We start from the raw sequence: 16,759 nt of genomic DNA on the forward strand, positions 1-16,759 counted from the left end.
ATAAACGTACTTGACCCTACATTTTGAATGATGCGCTTGCACTCTCTGCACACTTCGTGCAGAACTCCACTGAGACGTGGTTCTTGTCCACGTGCAGACAGACGTCACCAGAGGTCTCCTTCTCCATCTTTACACGTTTGCTGGGCAAGGCATAATCGTGGAAGATAATTTCATGCCGTTCACCCAGCTCAGCCTTGACAACAGCTGGGCTAACATACTCTCGTTGGCCAACACTGCTCTCAGGTACCTCATCTCATCTTCCAACCTCTTATTCAATTGGACGTTTACCTGTTTAAGGACGTGGTTTTCTGACAACAGAGACCCGACTTTATTCTCCAGTCCGTTGACGTATTCCTTCTTTTTCAGACTATTCATTTGCGCAGCGATGGCGTTCTTGTTGATCATGCGCCCGGGTGATCTCGCCACTTCCTTTTCTGAACAGCAGACACTCCTGGCGATGGCGTCCTGGACGCGCCGATTCCATAATCTTGATCTGTTGTGTCACCCACACCTAATTCGGTCAATCTAATGTCGAAAAGAGGGGAGACTGCATCCTTCTCAAATGTCCAGTTTAACTTGTCGATTCCAAATAAATCATCAAGCTCTTGTCGTATCGGGTGAATGCTGGCAATTATTGCTGATAAACAAAGGAGTCCGCTCATACTGAACTTTGATCATAAGGTTTATTCATATCACAAGCTTTCAGCATAAGTTACAGGTGACATGCCCACCCGGAGAGCGACGCCTCAGATTGCAATGGCCGCTCTGGCCTCTCTTTGTCTAGCCCCTACTTATAAACAATGCAAAAAGATGGGTGGCTCCCTCTGCTGTCCAATCACCCGTCTCCCCTGGGGCGTCACCCCACAAACGCCACATTTGACCTAACATAAACAACATTCCATTTCTTCATGAAAAACATTTAACAAAGGCATAATCCTAATACACGACATTTCCCCCCTTCGAGACTAACTAAAAGTCTCGAAAACAAACAGAATAGGATTATGACCAGTAACAATTTATCTTATTGAGTATCTTTAACATTAAACCAAAAAACATTATCCTCTAGAGTGTAAATACCTTTCTATGAAATATGAATAATTGTTTATGAAGTGTGAATACATTACTATGAACTATGAACAAATCTTTATGGAGTGTGAGAGCGAAAAACTGTCCGGCAACCTTCGTTCCAAATCCATCCATCAATCAAGACAGTAAAATTCTCTCACGGTCCCTCTGCCCCAGGCAACCACCTAGGTACTCCCGATAAACTCATAAACAATGTAAATGCATTTGAAACTATGATGTAATTAAATACACATGTAAGCCCCTGCAAACAAAATCCTATCCAAAAAATGTCCACTCTCAGGCTGGTCAACCCATTGGACCCTACAGTGGACCTCTCCTGCCTAGACTCCCTGTCCCTAAGCATCAACGAAATAAACAAAAACATCTAAGATCCCCACATGTATCCAATAACATCAAATATCATTCTACAAAAATTAATACGTAAGAGTATGACACAAATTATGTATTACACATGAAATATGTCTATATTTCATTGCAGACACTGGAATGTAGTCCACTACACTTCATCTCCCCATAGTCTCGACTTCCAATGGATTGTTGATGATGGAATCGGAATCTTTCCACACCCTCTTTGTTTCATCTCCTCCAGTCATTGTCCTTTCACATTGTCCCTTCATATTGTCCTTGTTTGAGTATTTAAATCTCCACATATTCCCCCAAATGCTTCTGGAAGAAAAGAAAAGACCAAACAGTATCTTTTGCAAAACAACACTTTCAAATTGAACATCAATATCAACTAAGAATATAAAAATGATATATAAATGATATCGATATATAAATGATATATAAATGATGTATGAATCACATTATCCTATTCCCCCCCTTTGATTCATAAAATCATACTAAAAATCACACTAATATTGAAAAAAAATTGAAAAATGATCAAATATTCAAAAATGATATTTATCCATTAGTACTCCATCCAGACCCCCTTGTCCATCTTCATCCAGATCAGGAACAGTCAACAACGGCATCTGAGTGTTGTCTCCAGGCATCACTCTCCAACCTATCTCAATATCATAGCTTTCTCAAAGGTCAGTAACAAATTACAAACATCGCACACAGTGCTATCAAAACTGCTATTAAAATGTAATCCATCACTGCTCCTACTGGCCTAACTGATCTTGCAACCAAGTCTTCGCTGACCATCCAGCTCCTTCAGATCTACCAAATGCATCCCTTATATTCTTCAATGCATATATAACCCTAGTGATAATATCTGAACTATCTGGACTCAAAGTATAACTAATATTATCAATATGATCTTCCCAAATGTTACACCATACCATGGAAAAAGTCCCCCCCTCTCTCTTGGACTCATCCTTCAATGATAGGCTTGAAGACTATGACATGTCTCCATGTCTTTTTCATCCTATTTCCAACCCTAGATTTATCTGTGTCCGGTGGTACCCCTCTTTTAATGGTAGAAACCTCATATGGAAGCTTCAACGTTGACATGTAACAACATCCTATCCATCCATAGGGTAAGAATATATATGCTTTATCACCATAAACCCTCAAAATATCTCTAAAATTCCCAATAGTCACATTGTCAGGCAAAAGCTAATCTTTTAACCCTCAAAGTCCTGCTCTTCTTACTAACTGGAACATAAAAAGTAACATATTTCTCATTACTACCCTTAAGGTCATGCATATCCAAAGTTATCATATAACATCACAATCTGATATTCCCATAAACATACCCCTTACATCATATGTTTTATTAGAACAAAAACAACTTTTAGCCCTCAATGGTTTCACCTCCAATACTTCAGGATTCGCTGTTACCTGATTTTACTTCCCATCTAACAAATTCCCATAGGGTAATTAATTTAACCAAGAACATCTAAAACCTAGGCTTAAACAAATGTTCTGACAACGACATTATTTTATCTGTTACTGATTGTTGTTGCTGATACACCAGTCATGACAAAGCATAAGATTGACACATACTTGATAGAGGTCGAACGACCGTCTCTAAAATGTTTGGCTGGAATTCTCAACAGACATAGACCCTCAAGATTCCTCACTGATCTTACAGAATGAGCTGCTGGAACCAAAGATTCCTACCTGCTATCTTTAATTTTTCACAACAGAAGAATCAAACCCATCCATTTAGTTTCTCTCTTCCCTAACGAGCGGTACTGATCAGATACCTCTCCTTGTCTGTCATTAAAATCAAAGACCTCATCCTGTACCTCCATGATAGTATCCTTCACTATTTCAGATGAATCTATATTCTCTCTACCACTATCTGCTTTCCTTTTTTAACCCTATCCTTACTAAGTTGTTGTTTGTGTCTGTGTCATACTTCCTACATCTGTTACCGCCGTCGTATCATTAATCCCTTTCCAAAGTTACCATTAAAGTAGTTGATTTAGTTGATGTATTAACCTTAATTATTTCTAGTGGGAAAGCTACCGATATCCTATGTGCATTATTTACTGTTGGAGTGACTACTGTAATCTACTCCTCCTGAACTCCCTCGGTGACTGTGGAAGCTTCAACAGACCTCAACTCTTCCATTATAATCGTTACTTTACGAATTACATAGCCTTTTAACCAATAATTCTTAACCGGAACAAATTTTAATGCTTGCACTAGATAAGTACACATATATTCTCCCTGATCTTTCTCTGTAACATTACGCAAAATAAATGAACAATCACTCATAACCCTCTTCCACTTCATATTGTTGTACAAACTATACCTCTGTCACGAGTTGCTAAGCCAGAACCCAGAAGCAGACCAGGACAAGGTAAGTTGAAACGAAGGTGAGTGTTTATTTACAAATTCAAGAGTGATGCTGAATAATCCAGGGAACAGAGCGGGCGGCGTTGATTAGTTGTTGGGGGTGCAGTGGTTGATCCCATCCTGGGTCGGCAGCCGCCGACCACCAGGCAGAGGTTGGATGAAGGTTCCGGACGGGTGACTGCAGATGGAACAAAACGGGGGTAAGTAAGCAACAAACCAACAAGGTGCAAAAACAACAAAACTAACGCTAGGCTCTAAGACTGATACTCTGGTAAACCTACTGTTCATGGCTAACGATCCGGCAGGGAATGGATGTTAGGCCAGAGCCTAAGAAGGGTGATGATCAGGACCAGGTGTGCAGATTGCTGATGGGATGCAGGTGCGGAAATCAAGAGAGCTCCCCCGGAGCGTTCCAGAACCCTCGGGAAACTGGAGATAACGAACATAAAAACTAGTCCACAGACAGGACCCGACTCAGACTGCCGGGATCGTTACAGTACCCCCCTCCGGCCCAACGCCACCGGGCGGACTCCCCGGAGCGCCAGGATGGAGGCGGTAGAAGTCACTGATGAGGTCAGCATCTAGGACCTGTCGCCGCGGAATCCAACTCCTCTCTTCAGGACCATACCCCTCCCAGTCCACGAGATACTGGAAACCCCGGCCCCGCCGTCTGGAATCCATGATGCGACGCACCGTGTAGGCAGGACCACCTCCGATCATCCGAGGAGGAGGAGGAGGAGGCGGAGGAGGCAACAGAGGACTGAGCAAAACAGGCTTGAGGCAGGAGACATGAAAGGTGGGATGGACTCTGAGCGTCCTCGGGAGTTTGAGTCGAACTGCCACCGGATTGATCACCTTCTCCACCACAAACGGACCAATGAACTTCGGTAACAACTTCCTAGACTCAGTCCGTAGAAGGAAGATCCCGTGTGGCCAACCAGACCCTATCTCCGATGGTGTAGGTGGGAGCGGGGATCCGACGACGATTCGCCTGGAGCTGATACCGGTCCGAAACTCTAAGGAGTGCTTTTCTGGCCCGATGCCAGGTCCGGTGGCAACGCGAATATGGACCTGGAACAGAAGGCACTGAGAGCTCCTTCTCCTGAGAAGGGAACAAGGGAGGTTGGTAGCCATACAGGCACTGGAAGGGAGACATCCCAGTGGCAGATGTAGGGAGAGTATTGTGGGCATACTCAACCCAAGGCAACTGAGAGACCCAGGAGGTGGGGTTGGAAGAGGCCAGGCAGCGTAGCGTGGATTCCATCTTCTGGTTGGCTCTCTCCGCCTGACCATTAGATTGGGGGTGAAAACCAGATGTGAGACTGACTGTAGCTCCAATGGCCAAACAGAAGGACTTCCAGACAGCAGAGGTAAACTGAGGGCCACGGTCGGAAACGATATCACTGGGCAACCCGTGGACCCTGAAAACCTCCCTAACCAGGATCTCGGACGTCTCCGAGGCAGAGGGAAGCTTGGCAATTGGCACAAAGTGGGCGAACTTGCTGAATCTGTCCACGATAGTCAGAACGACCGTGTTCCCCTCAGAAGCGGGCAACCCAGTGACAAAGTCCAGGGCCAGATGCGACCATGGTCGCCGGGGAATAGGAAGGGGTGAAGTAGTCCAGAGCTGGGCCGATTGGTACTCTTATTCTGCGCACACACTGGACAGGCAGCAACATAACCCCGAGTATCCTCGGCCATGGCAGGCCACCAAAAACGTCTGCGAAGAAACGCCATTGTCCGAGCCACGCCAGGGTGACAAGCCATCTTGCTGGCGTGGGACCATTTGAGGACAGCAGGACGAACCAACTCAGGCACAAACAACCGACCGGGTGGACCGTTACCGGGACCGGGCTGAGTCCGAAGGGCCGCCAGCACCTCCTCCTCAATCTTCCACATAACTGCTCCCACGACGCAGTTCCGGGGAAGAATTGTCTCGGTCTTGGACCCACTCTCCTCCGTCTTGGAGAACATCCGGGACAAGGCGTCCGCCTTGCCGTTCTTAGATCCAGGTCGGAACGTCAGGGAAAACTTGAATCGTCCGAAAAACAACGCCCACCTGGCCTGACGGGAGTTGAGACGTTTAGCCGATTGCACGTAAGCAAGATTCTTGTGGTCAGTCCAGACAATAAACGGTTGCTCCGCCCCCTCCAACCAGTGGCGCCACTCCTCCAAGGCAAGTTTCACCGCGAGAAGCTCCCGGTTACCCACATCGTAATTCCTCTCCGCAGGCGAAAGGCGACGCGAGTAGTAGGCGCAGGGATGGAGTTTACTGTCCGTGGAGCATCGCTGCGACAGGATGGCGCCAACTCCCACATCAGACGCGGTCCACTTCAACGACGAACTGACGGGCCGTGTCCGGTTGAGAGAGAATCGGTGCGTTGGTGAATCGCCTCTTCAAATCCAGAAACGCTCGATCCGCCTCCGGATTCCACTTGAAGGTCCTGATACTGGAAGTCAAGGCAGTTAACGGAGCGGCCACACGGCTGTAATCCCGGATGAATCTGCGGTAGAAATTCGCAAACCCCAAAAATCTCTGGAGCTGCAATCTCGTACCGGGCTGGGCCCATTCCAGAACCGCTCTAACCTTCTCCTGGTCCATCCTAATCTCTCCCCTGGAGATGATGTACCCGAGAAAGGATGTCGTGTGGGCGTGAAACTCGCACTTCTCGGCCTTCACGAACAGGCGATTCTCCAACAATCGCTGCAGAACCTGCCGGACATGCTGGACGTGGTCGGAAGGTTCCTTCGAGAAGATCAGAATGTCATCCAGGTAAACAAACACAAAGAGACCGATCATATCTCTCAGGACGTCGTTCACCATACTCTGGAATACCGCTGGAGCATTGGTCAGTCCAAACGGCATCACCTGATACTCGAAGTGACCCATCGGTGTATTGAAACCCGTCAACCACTCGTCCCCCTCTCTGATCCGGACCATGTGATACGCATTGCGTAGGTCTAGCTTGGTGAACACCGTAGCACCCTGTAAGGAGTCGAAGGCAGAACTCATCAAGGGCAGGGGATACTTGTTCTTGACCGTGATGTCATTCAACCCCCGATAATCAATACACGGTCGAAGAGAGCCATCCTTCTTACCCACAAAGAAGAATCCTGCCCCCAGGGGGTGATGACGAGGGACGAACGAGACCAGCAGCTAGGGACTCCTTGATGTAGGTCTCCAAAGCCTCACGTTCAGGTCGGGAGATACTGTATAACCTTCCCTTGGGGTAGACAGCTCCAGGGAACAGGTTGATGGCACAATCATATGGTCGGTGGGGAGGGAGTGACAGAGCCTTCTGCTTACTGAAAACTTCCCCCAAATCGTGATATGTCTCGGGAACCAGGGACAAATCTGGGGGTTTAGCCTCAATCACCTGACTGGGAACCGAATGGGGGCAGGCAGTCTTGAGACAGTTAGCATGACAATCAAGGCTCCAACTTCGTTACCTTGCCCGTCACCCAATCGAACGTGGGATTGTGTTCCTTCAGCCAGGGGTATCCAAGGACCAGAGGAACATGGGAAGACGGCAGAATGAAGAATGAAATCATCTCAGAATGATTCCCCGACAACCGCATCTTAACCGGTTCAGTCCTCATCGTGATACGTGCCAGACTACTGCCGTCCAGAGTGGTAGCTTCAATGGCTTCCGGCAATTGCTCCTTGGAAAGCCCCAGCTGTTCCACCAACTCGGCATCTAGAAAGCTTCCATCGGCACCTGAATCGATAAAAGCGTTAATCGCTAAGCTCTGATTCCTGTTCATAAGGGTAGCCGGGAAACGGGGTCTGACAGAGGTATTGAGAGGTCGAAACTGGCTCGCTAAAAGTCCTCCCAACTTTAGCGAGCCGCGCAGTTTGACGACCGACTGGAACCTGAGAAGCTGATCGGGTTGGACGGAACCCATTGCTTCTCCCTCCTTCGCTCTCGGACTCGATTATCCACCCGAATAGACAAGGCTACCAAGCTGTCCAGGTCACTAGGCTCCGGATAGGAGATCAACTCATCCTTGAGCTGCTCCGACAGACCCTGGTAAAAGGCCGCTTGCAGAGCCTCCTCATTCCACCCACTCTCCACAGCCAACGTCTTGAACTCGATCACGAAGTCGGCCACGCTGCGAGTTCCTTGGCGAGCGAAAACAGGCGCCTAGCTGCGTCCCTCCCTCGGACGGAATGGTCGAAGAGCTTCCTCATCTCGGCCGTGAACCCCTGGTATGAAGCCATGCAGGGATCCTGTCGTTCCCAAACGGCTGAAGCCCACTCCAGCGCTCGACCACGCAGCAACTCAATCACAAAGGCTATCCTAGCCTTGTCTGTGGCATAAGAGTAGGGCTGTAGATCGAACACTAATCCACACTGCATAAGGAAGGAACGGCATCTTCCCAGCTCCCCCTCATATTTATCCGGCGTCGGAACCTTGGGCTCACGGAAGGACACGGCTTCAGAAGCGGCAGGCGAGATGGGTGAAACCGGTAGTGGATCCTCCACCGGACACTTGCGTTGGTTCTGGACCTCCGTCAGACCGGTAGAAAGGTTCCGAACTGACAACGCGATCTCCTGCAGTACCGTGCTATGATGGCCCAACATCTTCTCCTGCTGGGTAATGGCATGGCGAACAGAGTCCAGGTCCGCTGGGTTCATTACTGGCCGGATCGTTCTGTCACGAGTTGCTAAGCCAGAACCCAGAAGCAGACCAGGACAAGGTAAGTTGAAACGAAGGTGAGTGTTTATTTACAAATTCAAGAGTGATGCTGAATAATCCAGGGAACAGAGCGGGCGGCGTTGATTAGTTGTTGGGGGTGCAGTGGTTGATCCCATCCTGGGTCGGCAGCCGCCGACCACCAGGCAGAGGTTGGATGAAGGTTCCGGACGGGTGACTGCAGATGGAACAAAACGGGGGTAAGTAAGCAACAAACCAACAAGGTGCAAAAACAACAAAACTAACGCTAGGCTCTAAGACTGATACTCTGGTAAACCTACTGTTCATGGCTAACGATCCGGCAGGGAATGGATGTTAGGCCAGAGCCTAAGAAGGGTGATGATCAGGACCAGGTGTGCAGATTGCTGATGGGATGCAGGTGCGGAAATCAAGAGAGCTCCCCGGAGCGTTCCAGAACCCTCGGGAAACTGGAGATAACGAACATAAAAACTAGTCCACAGACAGGACCCGACTCAGACTGCCGGGATCGTTACAACCTCCTTTGATTAGGTGCAACAGCTTCTACTCCTGGTCCTGATAACAATACTTCTTCTCCATAATTATCTCTCCATGTGGGAGGAACGTCCCCATCCTAACCCTAATAAGTATTTTTCCCCCTAAAATTGGTACTGGAGCTATTGGTTCCCTTATAATCAAATGCGATATATTTATGGCTTTAATAACTATCAATGTTGAAAGAGTTAAATTGCTTCTCACTGTTGTTTTAATATACTGAAGTGTTGATGTCCTTATTGTTATTGTCACGATCGTCATTCATAGAGGAGGACCAAGGCGCAGCGTTGAATGCGAACATTTTATTTATTAGAATGATCACACGATCAAAACAACAAAACGAAACGTGACGTCCCTGGTTACATAAACAAACCAACACGGAACAAGAAACCACAAATAATGAATGCCTAACGGCTACCTAAGTATGACTCCCAATCAGAGACAACGAGCTACAGCCGTCTCTGATTGGGAGCCACCCTGGCCAACATAGAATTACAACAACTAGAACAAAAACAAATGAAAACTCACACCCTGGCTCAACATACTAGAGTCCCCAGAGCCAGGGCGTGACAGTTATTTCATCTAGTTTCCCCAAAGCTTTGAACTCTTTGCTTGTACTTCCATCTATCACCACTAGTGTCCCTTTTTCCAACTCTCAGTCCTACCTCTAATCCCTGACTTTCAAACTTTTGATTATAAAAAATACACCTATAATTACCTTGATCTCCCTGCTGGGAACTGTAAATATAGATACTCAATCACCCTCAATCTTCTCTTATCATTCAGCAACACATACTTTCTCAATGCATCTGCTCCTAACAGATCTAAACTCCTACCATATCTTCCCACTAAACTCTAAAATTTCCTTCACCACTGTTCTCTCTCTTACTACTAACTTTGAAACTTAGCTTACTGTCTTAGAGTCCCTTCAACCTAGTTCTCCTAACTTATTTTAATCTAATCTTTTCTCCTAACCTTTAAAAACCTTTTCCACTGATTTATTCACAAAATCCCTTTACCACCAAATTTTTAGAATAGGTGATTGGGAAGTCCCCACTTGCTTCTGACTTCTTTACACACAGACTTGGCAAACGACTAAACACCCTTTAGCCTAGCCTGAAATCTCTTGGTGTAAGAATGTAACCCAGAATAACAGTCACCCCTTTTAACTTTATTTTTCAGACAGATTGTCTAATAGGCAGTCTAATAGATTATCATCCTTCCTATGATATTATCTTTTTAAGCAAATATGATTCCCAAAAACCCTACTTTTTTAAAATCCTCTACCAGACAGTCGTCTAGTGTACATCTTATTGTACAATTCAATTTAAACAATGCATCTCTTCCCAACACTGCAATAGGTATATGTTCTAATATTAGTATGTCTATTTTAATTTCTCTTTGATTTTTATAGCAGAGCTCAATTGGTTCCTTAAGAGTAATTAGCTGTTTTACTACCTCAAATCCCTATCCTAATTAGTTAATTTTACATAGTGAGATGTTTAACCTCTTTAGGCTGAACACAGATAAGTTTTTCCCCTATTCACCATTATTTCTCATAGTCCTCTGTTTTTACTTCAATTGTTAGATATTTTCTCTTCTTCTCTAATCGATGTTATCAGCTGACACCCCCCTTCGTACCTTCTAGGCACTCTAGAATCCTTAGGGTTCACCTGGAGAACAGGTGATCTTGACTGCCCCTGTATCTTCCTTAAAAATGTTCTCTGTTGTTTCCTCCTGGCCAATTGCACTCACAGGTAAAGTGACCACCCTGTCCATAATTATAACAGTCTTCTGGAGATTGCTGGAAGTGTAGCTGAAATCTTCCTCCTCCTTCTAAGCCTTCTCGTCCTCTTCCTCTCCAATTCTGTGTCTGTCCAGAAACTGGCTGTGGATATGGAACACCTGGTACCCCCCTTGGTGGCTGGTACAATTGCCTTTGATATTGTTCAGTTGAAGCTGTAACAGTGATTGTTGATTTGGTTCACTCTGATTCTTCATAACCAAAGCTTCTCTTCTCCACCAGTTGTATGATTGAGTTTTCTGAGAGTTTCTTGGTCCTGTTCTTTCTTGCTGTTGACATATCAGGATTCTTCCACAGCTTATATTCTAAGTTCTGTCCTCGAAATATCATCTTCCATCATCTTCTTACTTTTCTTCAGCTTCTTGGCCTCAATGTATTCTTCTCCTCCAATTCTTGGGATCCTTTTCTCCGCAGTTTCTCCTTCTGTATCTTCTCTTCTTGAGTTGTTCATCCAGTTGTGTTACTTCTTCTAAACTAGTCGCTTTATCCAGGCATGATAAGCATCGGTCTATATCTCCTTCTATTTCTTCTGTGCCAGTCCTTGTAGGACAACCTCCTTTTGAATACACAGCACCTTTAGTCTCCTCTTTATCGCTGTCTTCATCTGAACTCGAATCTCTTGTATCCTTCTTCCTTCAACTTCCATCAGAGATCAAATCTCTAGTATCCTTCTTTCCTCTCTTGCCAACTTCCTTCTGATCACAGAGTCATATCCACCCATGATCTCTTCTCAATCACTCTGATCTTCATCTTCATCAAGTTCCATCTTCCTTAACCTCACTCTTCTCTTCCAGACATCTCATTTTCTTCCTTCTGGAGTTTTGGATTCATCTTTCTGGTCGTTTCTGCTTGTCCTCTATCTATTATTCGTTCATCTTCCTCTCCGATGCAATAATCACCCTGCTGGATGATCACTGGAAGCTGAGGATAAACATCCCTAAGCTCTACTTCTCTGGTAGAGCACGGCGCTTGTAACGCCAAGGTAGTGGGTTCGATCCCCGGGACCACCCATACACAAAAAAATGTATGCACGCATGACTTTAAGTCGCTTTGGATAAAAGCATCTGCTAAATGGCATATTATTATTATTACTTCCTTGTCATAAGGTGGGTGTCTTTTTGCTGAATCCGTATGTGAGAAAGGTGTACTAACTTCTGCCATTAGTTTTTCTGTCGCCTTCTCTATACCGTTGTTTATCTTATCGCTGGAATCGTTTATCAGTTTTTGTTTGAGAATGAAGGGCAACTTTTGTTTCATTTGCCGGATAACCTAGCAATACTTTAGTTAAAGGATTACTATTTTGTACTATATCAACCGGTGTAATCCCCTTCATAGCCTTGCTGTCCTTTTTCCCCATTATAACTACCCTTTTATATTCCTTTATTGTGAATTATTTTATTTTAGACTATATAGCCTATGGCTTCCCCCCTTTAATTATTAATATAAACTAAACAAAAAAAAACAAAAAAAAAAATATATGAATATGAAAAAATTCAATTAAAATTTCTATTCAAAAACCATTTCTAATTAAAATAAAATATCAATTAAAAAATCAATTAAAAATTATGAATAATTAAAACCAATTTTTATTTCTATATCATATCTTACCAATTTATATGTTCTAATATTAGTGGTGGTTATCTTACCACAAGCCATCAGGAAAGTAAATGTAAGTTAGTCAACTTCAAAGCAATCCCAAAAACAAAGCCTTCTAACCTTACAACACTACAATTCCCATAAACCCCCTTGCTCTATAAGCACCTAATTATTTAAATTTTACAGAATAATGTCAGTCCTTGATTCCCAACACAACTGTAATTAACCCCAGTGATGCACAGAGCCTCCCAAATGCAAATTTTATTCAAATGATCAGTCTGTTGCCAAGCCTCTGTGAAATTGTCATAACTTCAGATATCCTGTAGGGGAAGATTTTGTAACCAGACCAGTACCAAACCCTTTTTGACTTGATCCTCTGTCGCGTCACGTGACGTGTACGTCAGCACCCCCTCTCTTTCTCTCTCCATTGTTCCTCTCATATGACAAAAACAGAGACACAGGAAAAGATTTTAGTAGTTAATGCAATACTGAGTTACTTCAACCATATTCAATATTCCCCCACTCACATTCGCTTTAAGACTTAATTCAGGACTAAATAGATCGCTCAAAAACATTTTTATTTTTTATTTTTTTTATTTTAATAGTCTTTTAATTTAATTTATTATAATTCGTCAACATATATCTAATTTATAAATTCACTACATCTCAACAAATAGTTTCATTTTCAAACACCAGCCGTTTAACGATTAGAAGATTAGTGTCCAAATCTCTCTTGTCTGTGGCTATTTCTCTGTCTCCCCCTGCAGCGTAACAGAAATATGACCCATTTACCCACAATCCCGTGTTGTAGGTTTAGTAAAATCCCACGCATGCGCGATACATTCAAAAATACTTTTTCACCGTGGAAGGGAGATTCTTAGATCTCTCCCCAACCCCAAATAGACGGTTAACAGTCCTGCTGTACCTCCGTTTTCCCCTCATAGTCAACAACATTTAACAGCGCTCACAAAACATAGAACCTGAATTACACAGACAAACATAATTTAAGAGGCTTTATCCCATCGCAGTGGACCTCCACGGTCACATGTTAGCATGCAGCATATTAGCATTTAGCCTTAGCATTTAGCCTTAGCCTGTATGCACCATGTAGCATAAAAACAATGCACCTGACATTGCGCCTTTAATTACTTTTTCCTTTTTCCTAACTTTAGGCTGCCGTGAGTTCTGGATATTTTATGAGCGGTCCCCCCCCAAGCAGTGGCGGCTCCTGAAAAAATTCTCAGGAGGGGCAATTTTTCTGATGATTTAGGTGACCTACACACATTTTAAAAAAGATATGTCCAGCAACAACATGAAGACAGGGGCAGCATATAAGTCAATACCAGAAGCATTTATTGACTGATCTGGGGAGATGGATTCCAGTTTCTGTGACAGATTATAAATAATCTCTGATGCCTTTGTTATATTAGCTTTTGGTTGAATGTACTGTCGTAGTAAATATATAATGTTATAGCTTGGTCTGACTAAAATCTTGTGCATGACCCATTTTGTGTTGGGCGTTTGTTTTCAATCAATGCTGTTCCTATCCTATAACAATGGACAAAAGAGTCCTATCTTGTCAGCCTTGTCAGCAGGTGGCCAAGGACAACACCCACGCCATAGGTCTCTCAGTTCTTCCAACTCACGAGTTCTTGCTCTGAGGACACACACACACACACACACACACACACACACACACACACACACACACACACACACACACATCATCACTGATAACACACACACACACACACATCATCACTGTTAAACACACACACACACACACACACACACACAAAAATCCCCTCTCTTTAGGCTGAACATTTGAAGACAGAGAACCCGACTCAGAGCCAATGCAACAGTGGAGGGGACCTCGCCCAACTCATCAGGACCAATCAGAAGATCAGAACTACTAGATTCAACCTACATCATTTATTGTATAAAATGTCTGCACACAATGTTTTCGGGGCTCTCTTCAGATAGCTCCCTAAGAGTTTGACGAACGAGTCCGTGCACGCGATTCCAGATATCTTTACCTCTGAATAAACTGCCTTTATTATACCATATCCACCCTGTCCAAAGTCTCTACTTGGTCTCAGTTCTCCAGTAAACTTGTGATTATCAACAGTACACAACGGTAACAAACAATTGGGGGAACTCACGGGGCAGATAGTAAGGTCGCAGTGACACAGAAAGCAGTTCAATGTCGGGGGTACAGAGTCGCTCTCTTACCAGGATCGATTTTCCCTGTGACTGTGTCAGATCGCGGTCCGCTCTGACCAGGGTGAAGCCGGCCGGCTCCACTTCTCTGTCCGGGACTCTGTCATCCAGCCAAGTCTCCCAGCTGTATTGGATTCCGCTGCCAGCAGCGTTTTCATTATTTAGTCCGTTCGTAGCGGGTATGTACACGATCAACAAGATCAGTCCAAAACCCACCACTGGAAATCCATGGTTGGCAGAATGTTTGTAAACTAAGTGTACAAATTAAAAACATAAAATAACGCCACTAAGTGTACAAATTAAAAACATAAGATAACGCCACACTGCAGGTCGCAACAGAGACGCTGCTAGCCGCTATTTTCTTAGTTACGTTCATGGTTACGTCACGTATGACGAAAGCGCGTAAGTGCAAGCCCACAGACACCCATAGAGATTGTATTGAAAGCTTAGAAATTTTAAAAAAATAGATTTTACATGGGAGTCTATGACAGACTTCTGGGCGATTTTCAACATGACTGAAATCGCCCCAAAAACGGGCGGGGCCATTTGAAGCACGACTTTAGCCTGATTTGACATTTAGTGGCAGTCAGATCAGATTAGAACACTGATAACTACTGTTGCCGTGATATAATTGATTAGAAAAAAAATCCCTTCCTTTTCCCGTTTGGCAGTGCGTCGCCCATATCGCCCTATTGAACACACCGCCCCTGCCCCCAAGCAGATATCCCGTCGGATAGAAGATGGGCAAGCAACCCCCACTAAATCTACAACCAAACTCCAGTCCAAGACTGACTGACCTGAAACCCCTAACGCGTTACCAGGATTTTATGGCCCACCCTTCTGGGGTCGCCTCGTTCGTTCCGAGGGCTTATCAAATCCTGCAATGTCCTAACTTGTATACATATCTTGGCCCCGATTGTTCTTGACTTACTATTCAAGCAACACATCTCTATAAACAATTTATAGGCTCTACCCACTTTTGCGCTGTTTTAAATTTTTTATAATGATTAGCCAGACACCCAGTTATCAGCAATAACGCCACACGAGGCACATTTCGGTCCTAATGGTACATCCCTCCAGTGTACAATCACATAGCATCCAAACTAACAACTTCCAAAGCTGTGAGGAAAACTCACCCTTGTCTGGCCATGACTTCAAAACGAGTTAGCTTGGTGGCAACGAATGCAACAAAGAAGATTTGCAGACCAGCCCCACGTTGGGCGCCATTTGTCGTATCGGGTGAATGCTGGCAATTATTGCTGATAAACAAAGGAGTCCGCTCATACTGAACTTTGATCATAAGGTTTATTCATATCACAAGCTTTCAGCATAAGTTACAGGTGACATGCCCACCCGGAGAGCGACGCCTCAGATTGCAATGGCCGCTCTGGCCTCTCTTTGTCTAGCCCCTACTTATAAACAATGCAAAAAGATGGGTGGCTCCCTCTGCTGTCCAATCACCCGTCTCCCCTGGGGCGTCACCCCACAAACGCCACATTTGACCTAACATAAACAACATTCCATTTCTTCATGAAAAACATTTAACAAAGGCATAATCCTAATACACGACACTCTAATCCAACTATACTATCTCCATTCTCTGAGCTAATTTCTTCGTAGGGACTCGTTATAAAATGTATCGTTTCAACAAAGTCAGTGACTTCAATTTCAAAAGGACAATTTGAGATGTGCACCTCCACATCGGTGTTGTCTGAACGACCTCTTCGTCTCGTGATCATTTTAGCTTTTGACGACGGGCACCACCAATTTATTCCCGCTCCAATCTAGATTATCTGTGAGGATACACAAAAAGTAAGGACATTGATTAGTAACATTGTTTTTAATTAGGTCTGTTTAATGAATCTGTTGGGTTTCATGGCCCCTAGCAATGAAAGACAAATATTTTAGCATGGTGTCCTGTTCAGTGAGTAAATTAAGCCTATTCTTCAGATTCCCTGTCCATTATCTCAATCTCCATTTGGAAGGGCCTTCTGTCTTGAGGCCAAGCACGTTTCCTTTACCAAATACAAAATCAGTAACATCTTCTTGTGATCCAAAACTGTTGCATTAACAAGTTGTATCTAGTTCG

The 16,759-nt window shown here is 44.4% G+C and overlaps 1 pseudogene; it reads right to left on the bottom strand.

The window, feature by feature from the left end:
- Positions 1-16: 16 nt before the first annotated feature.
- LOC121574425 lies at positions 17-16,409 on the bottom strand (annotated as a pseudogene).
- Positions 16,410-16,759: the final 350 nt, after the last annotated feature.

This window comes from Coregonus clupeaformis, unplaced genomic scaffold, assembly GCF_020615455.1.
Source record: "Coregonus clupeaformis isolate EN_2021a unplaced genomic scaffold, ASM2061545v1 scaf0088, whole genome shotgun sequence".
Taxonomy (NCBI): Eukaryota; Metazoa; Chordata; class Actinopteri; order Salmoniformes; family Salmonidae; genus Coregonus; species Coregonus clupeaformis.